The 16,490-nt window shown below is 46.5% G+C and overlaps 1 protein-coding gene and 1 pseudogene across 18 annotated transcripts in view; one reads left to right on the top strand and one right to left on the bottom strand.

Moving 5' to 3' along the window:
- mask (multiple ankyrin repeats single KH domain) overlaps positions 1 to 16,490 on the top strand; it is a 332,919-nt gene that overhangs the window by 146,332 nt on the left and 170,097 nt on the right. The window lies entirely within an intron of this gene.
- LOC139051343 (uncharacterized) lies at positions 7,922 to 16,370 on the bottom strand (annotated as a pseudogene).

Raw genomic sequence — 16,490 nt, 5'->3', positions numbered from 1 at the left:
GAAAAGCGACAGCACGGGCGATTCAGGCCCGACAGTGGCATAAGCTGCGCGTTACGTCAGCCTCGTGAATGCAATCGTCGCGACGAGAGCAGCGGCTCGATGATGTAACTCTATTCCAAATGAAAAGTATTCCAAACTCCGGCAGCCGGCAATGAAAAAGGCGCCTCCGGGACTTCTGTAGCACTACTGCGCACGTGCACGGAGAATACGTAACGCGAACGAGGAATCTGCCATGCGAGTGTTTGCCGAGAAGAGGGGGCTGGCTGAAAAGGTGGCACGCAGCTTCAGCAAGTTTGAGGCCGCTGTGGTCTTCGTGCTAGGCCGCCGTGGCATCAAGCGAAAATAACACTTTTGTCCCGCGAAGTGAATAAATACTGAATGTTTTTTTCCCCTTTCATCGCGCTCTCTCTTGGTTCTGTTTTCGACCGGTAAGTGGGCGATCTCATGCTATTCGGTTTAACAGTACTACCGTTCAGTACGTACTTTTTCCGAGCTCCGGCCAACTACGGCTTAACGAGGTTTCACTGTACATTGAAACCCAAGAATACCCAGATTTAGCAATACGAATCCGTAGTACTGAGGGGGGTGTTAACAAGGCACAAAAATCGAATAACGATTGTTGTTCTCAAATGTTTGGTTTTGTGAAGATCGTTGTGCCAAATATTTTTACATTGAAACTATATGCTGTCAGCTTGAGATTTCTGAAAAGTTTGTTAATCTGGTGTTTACATTAAAGGGACCCTGAAACGATTTTGACGATTTTTACAAACGTACTGAGTCGTTAGAGTAGGTCCTTCTGATCATTAGTTGGCACATCTAAGTGCTCCGCGTAAAGCGTGTAATTTATTATAAAGTTTTAAAAATGCACATCGCTGCCGATCGCAGCACACTGCTCGGCGGAATATTAAGCCACCCCTACCCATATTACGGAAATCGCCCATATGACGACAGTGGGGCGAGCTATTCGATTGGCTGACCAGGGCGCGTGATTGATAATTTTTCCAGCTTTATGGTAAATAAATGATCTTCGTAATACAGTCGCTGACCTTTATTCGGACCTCACGGGGACTGCGGAAATGTCCGAATAAACAGGTGTCCGAAAAAGCAGATTAAGAAAAAAAAATATGAAATCCTTTATTTCCACGCACTTATTCAGGCTCGGCAGTAGGCTTGAAGAAATCGTGAGTGCGCCGTTGCACGCTCTTATGTTTACATGCAATCAGATAAGCCTGAATCTTGGAGAGGGTCGTATGGTCACTATAGGCGCATGATAGGCGGCTGAAAGCACAGTCACTGCTTGTACACGCTCCGCATGCGACGGCAGTGTAGCACATGATGCGTCAACTTCCGACTCTGTCATCGTCCGGCGGTGCAGCTCGCCGTCGTTGAGTTCTGCGCATGTCAGTACAGCAGTGTCAGCACCTGTGAAACTGTCAATGAGACGGTGTCCGGAATCGCAATGCAACTACTGCGCAGGTCTCGGCAGAACATTTTCCGCGTCGGTAGGGAGCACATCGGAAGGCGACAAATCTTATACCCCTGTCAAGCGGGCAAGTTAAGTGCACTTACGGTGAGTGCACTCGGTTTTTAAGTGCACTTTCCCACATCTTAACGTCGCAGCGGAGTATAGTCTCAGATGAGTGCACTGAAGTCGGAGTACGTTCACGGAACTCACTTTGCTGGCCGAGTACGTAGCCTCGCCGCCAACGGTTTGAAGGAGTGCCTAGCCTCGCCGCCAACGCTTTCAACGACGCAAAATGTAATGCGTAGAAAAAGGACACAAAAGTTCATTTCAGTTAGTGAACAGCTTTTAACAATATAATTTGTGTTTAGCGAGAAGCGAAACAGCACAATAAATAAACGAATTTATCATGAACGCAACTAATGGCGCCAGAATGATGCGGCACTGCGGCGCCGCCATGTTCATTCAGTTCGTGTTTATTTTGGTGTGAAAGCGTGCTGACCATGCCGGTCGTGCTTTGATCCGTGTGCGTGGCATTTTACAGTGTAGCTAAATATCGAACTCGCCGTCTTTGGACATATATACTCGCTGATATTCTGTTCTAGCAGGATCAACTGCCGCCTCGCCGCACGCCGCCATGTTGTTTTGGATTTGCTAGGCATTCGTCTTGGCCAGCATTGACTTGCAATAGATTTATAATAAAATTATCTTCGTTTTTTGTTCAGACAAATAGATGAAGTTTGTTTTTATATATAAATCTACTTAAAACAATCGCTTTTTAGCAGCTTTCTCTTGTTAATTTACATCTTTAAAAAGTGCTCTTAGTCTGTCGCCATTTTTTTTTTTTTTTTTTACTGGGAGTGCACTCTGCTTTCCCGTTAAGAAGCGCGTTGCCTAAAGTGTTACTCAAGGTTCCGAAGTGCACTCCTAGTAAGTGCACTTAACTTGCCCGCTTGACAGGGGTATTACGCCTCGCGACACCTGCTTGCCGGAATTCCCCAACGCAGTCTGCCCGGGCACTGTCGGTGCCATTAGACACTTGACGCGATGTTTCCGTATGCCGCGTTGGATCACCGGAACCTCGACACAGCACACAAAGCAAACGCCACCGTGCCGACACCAGTTACACAAACGAAAAAACGCGGCCTGCTTGCAGCGTCGTGCGCGAAAGAAACAAATCAGCTGCTGGATTGTCTTGACATGGCTTACTAAGCTGAAACCGTAACTGCTGTATGGCCACTCTATCAAACCAGGCAGAAACGATGGTGATGAGCGGGGATTTCCAGTAGCGCCACTTCGTGGGGCAGCAAGGAGGCTCCTTTCAAAACAAAAATGGCGTTCAGCAAGTCGAACTATGCGCCGGTCAGAGTCGGTGCATGATGCCCTCGATAGAGATGGCTCAAGGAGTGTCCGAAAAAATCAGACGAGAGGTTGGAAGGTGTCCGAACTTTCGGCAGTTGTTATCCATTATGGTCTATGGGGAGAACGGCGGTGCCGCGAAGCTGACCGAATAATCGGGCATGTCCGAATTTTCGGAGTCCGGGAAATCGGTCGGCGACTGTACTTGGAATGTTAGTTCGTTTGTTTTTATAAAAAAAAAGTAACATAAAGAGAATGCACAAGAATAATTTTTCGGTACACTTAAGCACTTCCGGCACACAACAAGTGTCGTCTGCTTGTGTTACAACGTACCCCATTTAGACGAGAACTCCGCGGTCAGATTCGGTCTCAGTCTTTTCCCGAGCACTATGATTCGACTTTGTTGCCTTGCGAACTGCAAACGTAGCAACTGCCAATATGTCAAGCTGCGACATCGTGTCCCTCTGCAAGGCAGCATATGAGCGAACTGGCTGCTGCGCATCGGACTGCCGCTATCCCATCGGCGCCAGGATTTGCGGGTTTGTGGCCGTCGCTTTATACCGGAAGATCACTAACGCAATAGCGTTTCGCGAGTCCAGTATTAGGGCAAACGCAAGCACAGGGGGACAGGGTCTGGCCGCTTGACTGTGCCATAACAGGATGAGCCATCAGATGAGCATAAGTTCAAATGTGAATGGTCTGCACGGTGCAGCCACCTGGTGGCACAGAGCTCAACCATACACAGTAGCAGCAACGAAGTATATTCTTCTTTGCTGCTGGTGTGTATTTTTCGCAGGAGTGTAATCATCAACACATTTTTATAAATGTTTAAAATGTTTTACACTTGGTTACAGCAAATTAGCGTTTTGTTTCGCTGGTTAAGCGCTGCGCCAACAAGTGTCTCGACCGTGCAGACCGATCAGGCCGCTCACGTACGTCTATGCTAAAGTTCCTTCATCAGCTTGAGTTTATGCCTCCAGTAATTTGCCGAAATGACCAGCTTGCCTGTGGTTACCGGAATACCAGACACGTTTGGCACTACGACAGAGTGCTTGCAACGCACGCTGCTTTGATAGCACTTGGTCAACGGCCAAGCGGCTTGTGGAGTGGTCTTGCGCGGGAGGGGGCGGGCTCCAAAACAAACAGAAGTGGACGATGTGTCGTCGCATCGTGATGCGGTACCAGTGAAGGCGGAGCTTAGCCCCGCTCGCTTGGCGAACGAGTTGAGGAGGAAAAGCATGGCTAGGGAGGAGGGTGACTTCTAATTGCTTGTAACTCCATTAATACTTTACGCTTCACCTAAATTGTGGTGCTAATGTTCTATTTAAGCTGTACCCTACGTGTCTACAAAATTTGTCCGAACCGTTTCAGGGGCCCTTTAATAAGGTTGCGATAGACTATTTCCCAGTGGGTAGGCTTTGTTTTTTTAGAAGGTTAATTGACGTAGACTTAGCAACATTGAAGCTTCTAGCATTGTTCACCATTATCACAAGGATTTAGTAGTACTTTTTCGAGTGACCATTGTAGGGATGCATATTCTGCCTCTTCTTTTGGATGCTGGTACTGGGGTTACTTTGCTCGTTTGGCGTTGCGTTGAGATTGTGACACTTAATGCACGCTAGGGCTTGCCATGTGATAACAAGCGTGCCACATGACATGACAACCAAACAGCTTCCATTTAATGGAGTGTCTAATGCTGTAGGATAATGTAAGAGGGCCCAGATAGTGGGTTAAAATGTATGAATTGAGGATCAAATAAATAAATCTTGTATAACCATGGTGTTGAACCCAAAAAGTACCGGTTCACTTCGGGTTCAAAGCACTCCGATTTTGTTCTTGTTCAATTTCGTTTCTTACGCGAGTTTGCAGCTTGGTGCAGTAATGCACTGGTACCAGAAGTTTCACTGAAAGTCTGGTTTTCAGACCATAGTGCTGCCAAACTGTAACTGCTGATGACAACTACAGTGCGGTTAATTTTTGAGCGTTTTTAATGGTGAGGCCATATATAGTGAACTACTGATATAATGACCACTTTTCGTGGAGCTGTCGAGTTTGTTATAAATGTGTTCAACTGTACAATAGCAGCAGAAACTTGATATAGGCGATTTGGTTTTGCATCATCATCATCATCAGTCTATTCATGTCCACTGCAGGACGAAGGCTTCTCCCTGTGATCTCCAATTACCCCTGTACTGCGCCAACCGACTCCAAATCGTAATGGTCCAACGGTTATCTAGTCTGCGCATTACAGGTTCTGCCAGTGCCATTTCTTTCTCTTAATGTCTATTAGAATATCGTCTATGCTCGTTTGCTTTCTGATCCAAACCGCTCTCTTTCCGTCTCTTAAAGTTATGCCTAGCATTCTTCGTTCCATCGCTCTTTGCACAGTCCTTAACTTGTTCGCAAGCTTCTTTGTCAGCCTCCAAGTCTCTGCGCCGTATGTCAGCACCGGTAATATGCACTGATTGTATACTTTCCTTTTCAATGATAACGTTAAGCTCCCATTTAGGAGCTCATGATGTCTGCCGTATGCGATCCAACCCATTTTTATTCTTCTGTGAATTTCCTTCCCATGGTCCGGGTTCCCTGTGAGTAGTTGACCTAGGTAAACGTACTCCTCCACAGACTCTAGACGCTGGCCTGCGATCTTGAAATCTTTTTCCCTTGCCAGGTTATTTATCATTGTCTTTGTCTTCTGCATATTAATCTTCCGTCCCACTCTTACACTCTCCCTGCTAAGGTCCTGAATCATTTGTTGTAACTCGTCTGCATTGTTGCTGAATAGAACATCATCATCGGCAAACCGAAGGTTGTTGAAGTATTCGCCATCAATCTTTACTCCTAAGCCTTCCCAGTTTAATAGCTTGAATACTTCTTCCAAGCACGCAGTGAATAGCATTGGAGAGATTGTGTCTCCTTGTCTGACCCCTTTTTTTATAGGTATCTTTCTACTAGTGTAGAATTAAGGTAGCTGTGGAATCTCTGTAGATATTTTCTATGGTATTTACGTAAGCGGTCTGTACTCCTTAATTACGCGATGCCTCTTTGACTTCTGGTATCTCTACTGAATCAAATGCATTTCATAATCTATGAAAGCCATATAGAGAGGTTTATTGTACTCTGCGGATTTCTCGATAACCTGGTTAATGACATGGATGTGATCCATTGTAGAGTAACCTTTCCTGAAGCCAGTCTGCTCCCTTGGTTGACTTAATTCCAGTGTTGTCCTCATTCTGTTGGATATAATTTTGGTAAATATTTTATATAACACTGGGAGTAAGCTAATGGGCCCTATAATTTTTTAGTTCTTTAACGTCCCCCTTTTTGTGGATTAGTATAATGTTTGCATTCTTCCAGTTTTCTGGGACCCTTGCAGTCGATAGACACTTCGTATAGAGAGCCGCCAGTTTTCCTAGTATTATGTCTCCTCCATCTTTGATTAAATCGACTGTTATTCCAACCTCCCCCTGCCACTTTTCCCCGTTTTATGCTTTGCAAGGCCTTTCTGACCTCGTCTCTAGTTATAGGAGGAGTTCTGTATAACTGTTCATTATTGTTTTGAATAGAGCGCTCCTGAGTCGTCTGGGTACTGTAAAGGTCAGAATAGAATTCTTCCGTTGCATTTACTACAACTTTGAGATTGCTGATGATATTACCCTGCTTATCTTTTAGTTCATACATCTTGGTTTGACTTATGCTGAGTTTCCTTCTCACTGATTTCAGGCTGCGTCTATTTCTTACGGATTCTTCAGTCTTTCTGACGTTATAGTTTCGAATATCACTTATTTTCGCCTTGTCGATCAGTTTTGACAGTTCCGCAAATTCTATCTTATCTCTTGAGTTGGACACTTTCATTCTTTGTTGTTTGTTTATTAGGTCCTTTGTTACTTGGGAGAGCTTGCCTACTGGTCGCCTTGGTGCCTTGCCTCCCACTTCAATCGCTGCCTCTGAAGCCAGCCTCGTTACAGTAAACTTAGAACAGAGAGATCATCATCTCTCTGTTCTAAGTTTGCATATTTGTTTGCAGGTACCAGCCTAAATTTGTCTGCTTTTACGCTTACTGCCTCTAAGTTGACCTGTTTTTTCTTGACGAATTTTACTCCTTCTCTCTTTAAATTCAGGTGGATCCTGGCCCCCACTAACCTATGATCACATTTTACCCTACCTATGGCTTGAACATCCTGCACTATGCTGGGATTGGCAGAAAGTATAAAATCAATTTCATTTCTTGTTTCACCATTAGGGCTTTTCCAGGTCCAATTTCTGTTGCTACGTTTCCTGAAAAAGGTGTTCAATATTTTCAGCTTATTCCTTTCTGCGAATTCTACCAGCATCTCGCCTCTAGCATTTCTAGAATCGACACCGTAGTTGCCAATTGCCTGGTCACCTGCCTGCTTTTTGCCCACTTTTTCATTGAAGTCCCCCATTACTACTGTATACCGCGTTTACACTTTTGTCATCGCTAATTCGACATCTTCATAAAACTGATCTACTTCCTCATCGTCGTGACTGGACATTGGAGCGCAGGTTTGTACTACCTTTAATCTATACCTTTTATTGAGTTTGATTACGACTACTGCTACCCTCTTGTTGATGCTGTACAATTCAATGTTGCCTGCTATGTCTTTATGGACTAGGAATCCCCCCCCCCCCCTCGTATTGCTTCTTATCCGGGAGACCTCTATAGCAGAGGACATGGCCATTATTCAGCAATGTGTAAGCCTCACCCGGTCTTCTAATCTCACTAAGGCCGATAATATCCCAAACAATGTGTGATACTTCTTCGAAGAGTCCTGCTAAGCTTGCTTCACTCGAGAGGGTTCGGGTGTTAAACGTTGCAAGGGTCAGTTTCTATTGGCGGCCTGTCCAGACCCAGGTATTCTTAGCACCCTCTGCTGTGTTGCAAGTCTGACCGCCGCCTTGGTCAGGTGCTCCGCTGCCACTGGGGACTGAGGGCCATTTCTTTGAGGAGATCATTTCATTAGGGAGGTTGTGGCCGAATACTGCACCAGGGTGGCCAACTCCTGTTCTGGTGAGGGAGTGTCTTCGTTCAAGCTTAGCCGGCCTTCCTAATTCGGTTGTACCTTGATTAGTATAGCCCTACTCGCTCTCGGCATCTTTCGCCGGTGTCAGGCGCCACGCCAAGCCTGCAGATGTAGTGCACTGAAGGATGTCATATGCAGATACACCATCGTTTAAATGAAAAGAAAAGAAAAAAAAAAAGACAGAAAAAGTGGGCGGATTTGAACTTTTGACTACTGCAAACGGCTAGGCTACCTTGTCGCCGCCAAGTACGGCCCAGGGGGCCCTTCATGTGTAAGAGATCTGATAATTTGTCCGCCCTTTGCAGGTTTTTGTTGATCGGTATAGGTTGCATGACATAGTGTCAATTCTCAGTTGCCGTAGCCTCTTGTTTCCCGCATCTTACGCGTGCACGCAGACTTGAGCGCGCCTAGGTACATGATACATGATACATGATACATGATACAGAGAAAAGTTTTTGAGCGCTTACCAGGGGGCTCCGAGTGTTGTATGGTCCGCTCGTCGGGTATGCTTGTCTCTTGTTGTCCAAACACTCACATTCCCGGGTGGCTGTTCAGAATGTTCAATTCGACTATCGTGCTGAGATTCGCATAAAGCAGGCTACATTGACGGCTCTCGGTGGTTTTGCATACTTGAAGAAAAGGGCGCTACGAAGACGCGGACTAAAAGAGGAACATGTAAGACGGGCAAGGCACTATGCCCGTCGTACATGTTCTTCTTTTAGTCTGCATTTTCGTAGCGCCCTTTTCTTAAAGTATACTTTATCAATAAAGTTTAACATACAGTTACAGCAGCCATACGCCAAAAGATGGTCACCTTAGGCAGTGTCGTCGCAAAAGTGTGCGGCATGCGGTGCAGTGCCTTGGCATTCCTCCCTCTTTCCCGCAGTTTCCTTTGTCATCCAGACTGAGCAAGGGGAAAATACCGTATTTACTCACATAATGATCCCACTTTTTTTGTAAAAAAAATGACGGAAATTTAGGGGTGCGATCATTACGCGGGTTAACTTTGCGGCGAAAAAAAAAATTTTTTCATCCCGCATTTGCTGCGGGATGACAACAGGTCAAGCAGGCGACTGTCGCTGTACAATTGCACTGTAATAGTGCGGGACTGGTGCGGGACACCAAAACAAAAATGGCTGCCGGTGGACCAAGCCGAATGCGATTTTTTTTCTTTTCGTGAGTACATTACTTGCATTGAAACAATTTCTTCCATATTAGTAATGAGTAAAATAGTTAATATCGGCAAGTTTGCGACATTGACATAGCCATGCCCACTTTGAGGGGACAGAAACGGGGATGGGCATGCTTAGCTCCCCATGACATAGAAACACATGGCGGGCATGCTGCAGAAACTGTGGCATTTGTTTTCCCTACTATCCTAATACGGCATGTTTCCGCTTAAGGGGGGCGAATATCTTAGCTGTGTTACAAGCGTCGGCGTATGAATAGAGTACACTTCTAACGTATCAGTGTAAGCATGGCCACTATCGTTGCCGCTCGCGATTTGTCGTGTGCCTACGAGTGCAAACGACAAGAATCGAAAGGCACCTTTTTTTGTCGTTGTTGGCCAAAACCATTATGAAGCATACAAGTAATAAAGCCAAGGCAAGTTTGGTTGTACTTTTTTTTTTTTCATGGAAGTGCGGAAAATGATAAAAAGGAATGAAATGGGTCATCTGCTTAAGAATGTTTGGTGCATTCAGACCGCTTAGTATGTCTTCAAGAGTCGTTCGCGTAGCATTTGACAGCATTCGACAAATGGTAAGCGCGATCATCATTAGCTGGACTTGGCACATGACATATCGCAGCGACAAGTTCGGGGTGTGATCGTTACACGGTGCAGGGAAAAAAAAAAAAAAAAACTTTGACGACAAAATTCATGGGTGCAATCATTACGCGAGTGCGGTCATTATGCGAGTAAATATGGTAGTAGAAAATTTTAGTGCTGTTCCAGCAGCAAAATTTCCTATTTGAATACCAGTATTTCAGAACTACAACTTTACTATATCGAATAGACATAGAGTACAGTAGAACCTTCTTGATACATTCCCGTTATGTACGTTTTCATGGCACCAACATTTGCAATCGAGAAACCAAAAAGGACCCAATAGAGTGATGCTCATTTTTACCGGTTCATGTGTTCCCGGCAAACAAGATTTTTCGGCACCAATGTTCAGTACGTCGCCAAAGTGTGATCGTATGATATGTGTCCCAGATGCTAGATCCCATGTAAACAAGATAATGCACGAGGCTTGCGCGATCGAGAAACGTATATAGCTGACCACTGGCGGCAGCTTCACCGCAATGCTCGCCCGCCCGCATCACATAAAACGCTGCCGCGCGCTCACTTTTTCATTTCAGTACCAGCAAAGCTTCTCCAGGGTCGTCACACACTGCATTCATAGCTATCACCGCCACTCCTATTGTGATAAGCATCTTCGCTTATCTGTTTCACAGTGTGTGGTGCCGTCTGAAGTGTAGCGCATGCTTTTTATAGGCGATAACCGAAACATGCCGCCATTGCCTGTTGCAGACCGCGATCGTATACGTTTTCTGGCTGCTGGATCCCATGTGAACAATGAAAGGTGCGAGGCGCATGTGATGGTTTTGATAACTGTATATTAACCATGCAAGACAAGCAACGAGGAACGGCCCATGTGCTAGGGTCTGGGAGGCTTGAGACAAGTGATATCGCTGGCGATGCGGTTTCTGTTACATCCGCCTAGTTGTTTGTTTCAGAGATTCAGTTGAACTGGTGCCTTGCTTAGCCTTTTTTAAAGCTTCCTTGATGTCTTGCAGAGCGGAGCTCTGTTCCTCCGTCCATAGCCACTCGATATCTTGTTTGGCAAGTTTTCTTAGTGTTGTGGTTTTTTTCTGCCAGGTTTGGAACAAATTTTTGCAGGTACTATAGCATTCCTAGTAATCTCAACAGTTCCACCTTGTTCTTTGGCTCACCAATCCTCTCAATAGCATTCACCTTTCCCTCATCAGTTTTGAGTCCTTCTTGAGTGAGCACATGACCATGAAACTTTACGGCAGGTTGGACGAACACACTTTTCTTGGTTTAGCTTTGCTCCAGCTTCTTGCAGTACTTTCAGGACAGCATCTGTGTGCTTTTGCAGCTCTTCGCTGGTCTGACCGTGGACCAAGATGTCATCTATTCAGTTTACCATGTTTGGAATGCCTTCAAGTTGCTGGCTGATTACTTGTTGGAACACTTCAGGTGCTGTTGCGATTCCAAACGGCACCCTGTGAAGCAGTGCTATCCCCAGGGGGGGCTAAATGTGAGGTAGCTTTGTGTCTTAACTGAGACTTTCAGTTGCGAAAACCGTTTTTTGGAAGTCCAGCAGCGTGAAATGAAGTGATCCTTGAATCTGGGCGACTACTTCAATTGTTTTGAGAGGACAGTGTCTTCTCCGCAACACCTTGTTGAGGTCGGCTGGATCTAGACAGATTCTGAGTGTTTCGTGCCGTTGAGCAGTGTGGCTCTTGCGCTGTCCGGTGCGCTCCTGTCGGCCCTTGAAAATACTAGTGAGGGAGTGCGATTTTCGTGCCGAACTGTACCCACATCTGCAGCAGGTCTCCAAGGTGAACAGCCTCTAGTCGATAGACCAATGTAGGTAAGGCAAGTCGCCAAAACGTATCCATAACCTTGGGAAAAGGATTGGCTCTGAGGGCTGGGCCGGTCGAGCTGGGGTCCAGAAGCAGGAACGGCACTGCACCGGGACTTGGCGAGGCTCGCCAACGTAAAATGTGGTGCGGCCGAGCCCGGACCAGCGTCGGGACCTTTAACTACCACCATTTGACTGCAGAACGGCATTAGTTTCAGGACCTTCTTGACTATTCCTCGTCTTTCCATGCTGTCGAGCTCTTTCTTGCCGTTTCTAAACTGAACTGTCTCTTGCCATTCTGACTTTTCCTTCGCTATTGCAGCTCTGTGCTCGGAGATGTATATTTCTTCCCTGTCTGAGTCTTGCTTCTCCACAGCACTTACAAATTGCTGTTTCACTTTTTTTCAAGTTGCACATTTTAGCAACCCACGCGCTTTCTCACCGAGCTCCTTCCTTTTCTAACCCCGCTGATCAGGACTCCACCCCCAACCCAATCTACCTGTTTACAGAAATTACAGCCTATTATCGATCCGGCCACAAACTCTATCTCCGCCCATGTAGAGGCCTCAAAAAGGAGGAGGAGTGCCTCCTGCTCCGCCTCTTTACCAACACTATGCTGTGCCGGGCGCCTCTCAAACATTTAAATCCGGCCTTTACGGAAACTTGCCCACATTGTGCGGAGTAGTCTTCAGACCGCTGCCACATGGTGTTAGCTTGACCATCCAACCCTGCTTCCCCCCCCTTTATCCAACCCTACACGGGAGGACTGCGAGGCCGCCCTGCTTGGCTGCTCAGACCTATGGGCCCAAAAGGCCCTAGTTGAGTGCGGCGGTTACCGCCACTGGTGTCCCGTACTAGTGACTCCACCTAGTGTTTGTTAGGGGCAGCCCCTTCAAGGTCGTCCCGAGCACACCTACTTGTACTTTTTACTTTTTGTACGACCACTAAGTTTTTCACCACCGCCACTACTGCAGCAAAATGGCCTACCTTGCGACATGAGGTGAAGGTCTTGCCGTATACTGGGAACTCATTTCTGCAGTCTTTGAATCCGCAGTACTTCCAATTCTTTTTGCAGTTTGTTCGCTGACTTGGGCTTTTCTCTGTTTTGACATTGACCACATCCACAGTTTTAATTTCGTTGGCTGTCATTTCCTTCAGCTGTAGCGTCGCCTGTTCACTTGCTTGGTACAAGTGGATCAGTTTCCCCAAGTCTGTGGTTGGGCCACCAAGAAGTTTTTTGCAAACGTCATTGTTCGAAATGCCTACTATGATTTCGTCTCTCAGGAGCTGGTGGTCAGGTTTCCTAATTACCACTTGTTAGCTTGCAGTCTCGCTGTAGTAAGGAAGTCTGTGAAGCTCTCACCTTATTGTTGCTTCATCTTGTTGAACTTGTACTGCTCATAAGCGTGGTTGATTTTCGGCATGTTCTTTGAACTTCGTTTTTACTACTTCCACGTCCTTGCTCTCCGCCTCGCTCAGTGCGAATGTCTTGTATCTTCTGTGCGTCAGACCCAATCGTGGTCATGAAGTTGATTTGCAGTTCCGGCGGTTTCTTGTTATGTTGCATCGCGGACGCATACCAATTGTAGTTTTGGAGCCAATCTTCCTGCTTGTTCAGGCCAAGAGATGCGACATCCAGAGGCTCGGCAGCTAGAGCCTATTGTCTGCTGGCATTTTTCTTTTTTCTGCGTTGCCACGACTCAGTCTACTCACTTTTGCAGATGCGGTCTTTGGTCCTGTGCGCTTGCTTCTTTGTTTTGTTCTTGTTGGCTTGGTTGTCTCAATCCCGCGTCTGATGCCTTGTGATGGTTTTAGAAACTGTTTATTAACCACTTAAGAGAAGCAATGAGGAACGGCCTATCCTTGGGCCTGGGAGGCTTGAGGTAAGTGATATTGCTGGGGATGCTGTTGCCATTACAGTGTGCCTGATCGAGAGCAGTATATAGCCGCCCGTCTCATGTGAAAACGACGGGCGCACAGTTTCTTATTCCGGTACCAGCAAATGCTAGCCCGGGTTGTTGCAGGCAGCATTCAGAGCTATCGCTGCCAAGCCTATTGCAATAAGCATCTGCGCTGTGGGGATGCGCGACCCTCGCGCCTCCCCTGATGTTTTTCCCGCATAGCGCGTCTCCTGTAGTGCGGCTTCGCCGCACACGCGGCGGTCCGAGTGGTACAGGCGCAGTGCGAGAGATGGCGCTAGTGTTGCGCGGCCGCGAGGTTACTTGGGCGCCGAAAGGAAAGCGCTTGCTCTCTTGGGTTCGAGAGAGGAAGCGTGCCGCACGTGCAGCGCCCCTCTTCCCCGGCGGGTCAGCGCGCGGCGGGGACGTCTCCCGCGTGCGCGTGGCGACCCATGCTTCGGCGAGACCGCCTCGCGTGGCCGCCTTCGAACGCGCCACGATTCGCGTGACTATACACGCGAACGACCAGGCGTTGGGATCCAGCATGGGGCGAACATAGTCGCTCGCTTGCGGTCGCGGTAAGTCGGACTTCTAGATTTGTCGCGCGCCCATCGGCATGTTTTGTGGATAGCAACTCGGCTAGCAGGCATTGATGTATGAAAGGTGCTATAAATGCCCTTGTGATTGTTTGCACTACTGTGTTGTCGTTCCTTTGTCCCAAGAGTACGATGAGAGATACCCCACATCAGACCCCACAGCGCTTATCTCTTTCACAGCGCATGGTGCGTAGGGCCATTGTTATACTGTACTGTACTCTTTTAGTGGGCGATAATCGAAAAGTTTTGGGCATTGCGTTTCGCTTTGGCGGCATCTGGCATCACCGGCCAGCTCGAATTCGTTTTGGTTTCCCGACACCCAATTCGTTTTGGTTTCCCGACACCCTCTTGACACAACGTGCAATAGGAAAACAACAACAAAACGAGTCTAGGGCCCCTGGAGCACCACCAGCTTGGCGTGCGTGGGCGTCTCGTGTCACAACCATTCGTGGGACGCTTCATATTAGTAGATGTCAACATTAGTTGTCTGTGACATTCTTTTAGCTGGATCGTACATTTTCTCGATCAGTGCATTTTTGCTCACGTTTTTTTCCGAGACGTATGAATGAGTCTCTACTGTTATTCCAATTTATATAAACAGTGAAATGAAAAATTTTGCAAAACCTGTTTTGCAGCAATGGCTTGGTTAGATTATCTGATACATGTACACCGTGATGCAGCACGATCACATCTTGTGCACTGTGACAAAGAAAGTAATAAAAAAAAAGAACAGGAGCTCCCGTGAAGTGTATAGTGTCTATTAAAAGAGCAAAGGGCACTGCTACAGCACTGCGCATTGTTTTGAAGGAATCCAAACGTAATGAGATTGGACAAATATATTTGTCTAAATCAAAACAGTGAACTCATAGGCTGCCTAGCAGGAGAAATAATTGATTATTTAACGACTGGTAACTGTTGTGCATAAGTGACCTTCTCCCCATGTTTGTTGAGGAACTTGATCGTCTGTGCAACAGCAGCAGCTGTGCTGTTCTGTATTGGGTCCAATTTTCGTATTTTCTTTGTAGCCTCGTTCGAAGCACAGTGCACACCGCTCACATGAACTTCTCATGTTACCACCATCACCACAATGCTAACAACAGTATTGTTGAAAATGAGCTATTGGAAAGCATCCTTAACAATGCTTTTCTCAAAAACTTCCAGTTTATGAATGGGTTGCACATGTAGGAAGGATATTCTTTCTATGTAGCAAAGACAGTTAATTAGTGAGAGTGCCTGTGTCTTTATGCGGTGGGCTTAGCTTCCACGCCTTTACAACAGCTCAGTTCATTAATTTTTCTTTCGCTTCGTGTTATTGTTACTGGACTGGTGGTGAGTGAACTGTGAGCGAAGTGCGGGTTCACATTGTGTTGCGTAGATTACAGCTGTGAACTTTAATCTCCAAGGAAGTTAGAAGCCAGCAAGTGACATTTTGCTCAGTTTTCTGCTCTCTTCTAAAAAAATAAAAATAAATGCAGATAAAGACATTGATGCTTCTAAACGATGAACACGGACGATGTATGCTAAGCACTGCGATGATATTACCCCCAGCCGACGGTTGATAGTATTTAATAAGTAAATAAATAAATAAATAAGTAAATAGTTCTTACACAAGTGCACATGACCCAGAGCCTTGCTTTGACTAAGTGCGACAAAATAGGCCAAATAACGCATATAGTGCTTGGAGGCTCCAAATGGCATTGAACCATGGCGAGGAACAAAAGCACATTTTCTGTGTTGTTTACAGTCGTTGTTACCATGCACTGAGAAGGTGCATTGCTGTACGGAAATTACAGTGCTTGGCACACAGTTATTAATGTAAACTTCTAGGTTATATTTAGATGAGACTATGAACTTAGTTTTGATAAATTTGACACGACCGGAAAGTACGAAAGTGAGTGCATATTTGAACCGTATAAAATAGTGTCCTGCATTGGGCCCGCTCTTTTTGACTGTATCTGTGCCTGAGGGTTGGAAGCCAGCTTCATCTTGTATTCAATGTATATATTTTTTGCTTTGTTACTTGCCTGTCCACTTATTATAATATGATGCCTTGTTTCCCCATGAGCACAACGAATTAAGTCGCACACGGTAGGCTGTTCAAAATTATGTGATAAGTACAGAGTGGCTTCTCATGAGCATTGGGAAATGGTTTGTCATGGCAACTGAAAGCGGTGGTCTTGTGCTACTAGTGCGTACCACTGATGTGTGCACCCTCTGGGGATTGAGGTATGCCCCGCGGGGCCTTTGAACGGGTATTCACCTGTCTCCCATTCCACTTGTGACAGTTGTCGGCGGTGGCACTCCACTTGCAGTTGGGGCACTCGCGTTGCCAGGGGCAGCTTGCCGCTGTTTTCAGAGCGATTGTGTGGGAGATCTCTCCGGGGCAGCACTGGGTACATGCTTGTTTTCCTCTCGTCTGCTGGCCCCTTTGTGTGTCGGACTTGAGGTCGCACGACTGCGCTGCCTTTGCACGTATGGCGAGTGCGTACCCTGTGTTGATCCTTTACGGACGCTAAGCC

Source organism: Dermacentor albipictus, unplaced genomic scaffold (assembly GCF_038994185.2).
Source record: "Dermacentor albipictus isolate Rhodes 1998 colony unplaced genomic scaffold, USDA_Dalb.pri_finalv2 scaffold_11, whole genome shotgun sequence".
Lineage (NCBI taxonomy): Eukaryota > Metazoa > Arthropoda > Arachnida > Ixodida > Ixodidae > Dermacentor > Dermacentor albipictus.
The sequence above is the reverse complement of the archived record's forward strand: the minus strand, read 5'-3'. Positions and strand labels throughout refer to the sequence as shown.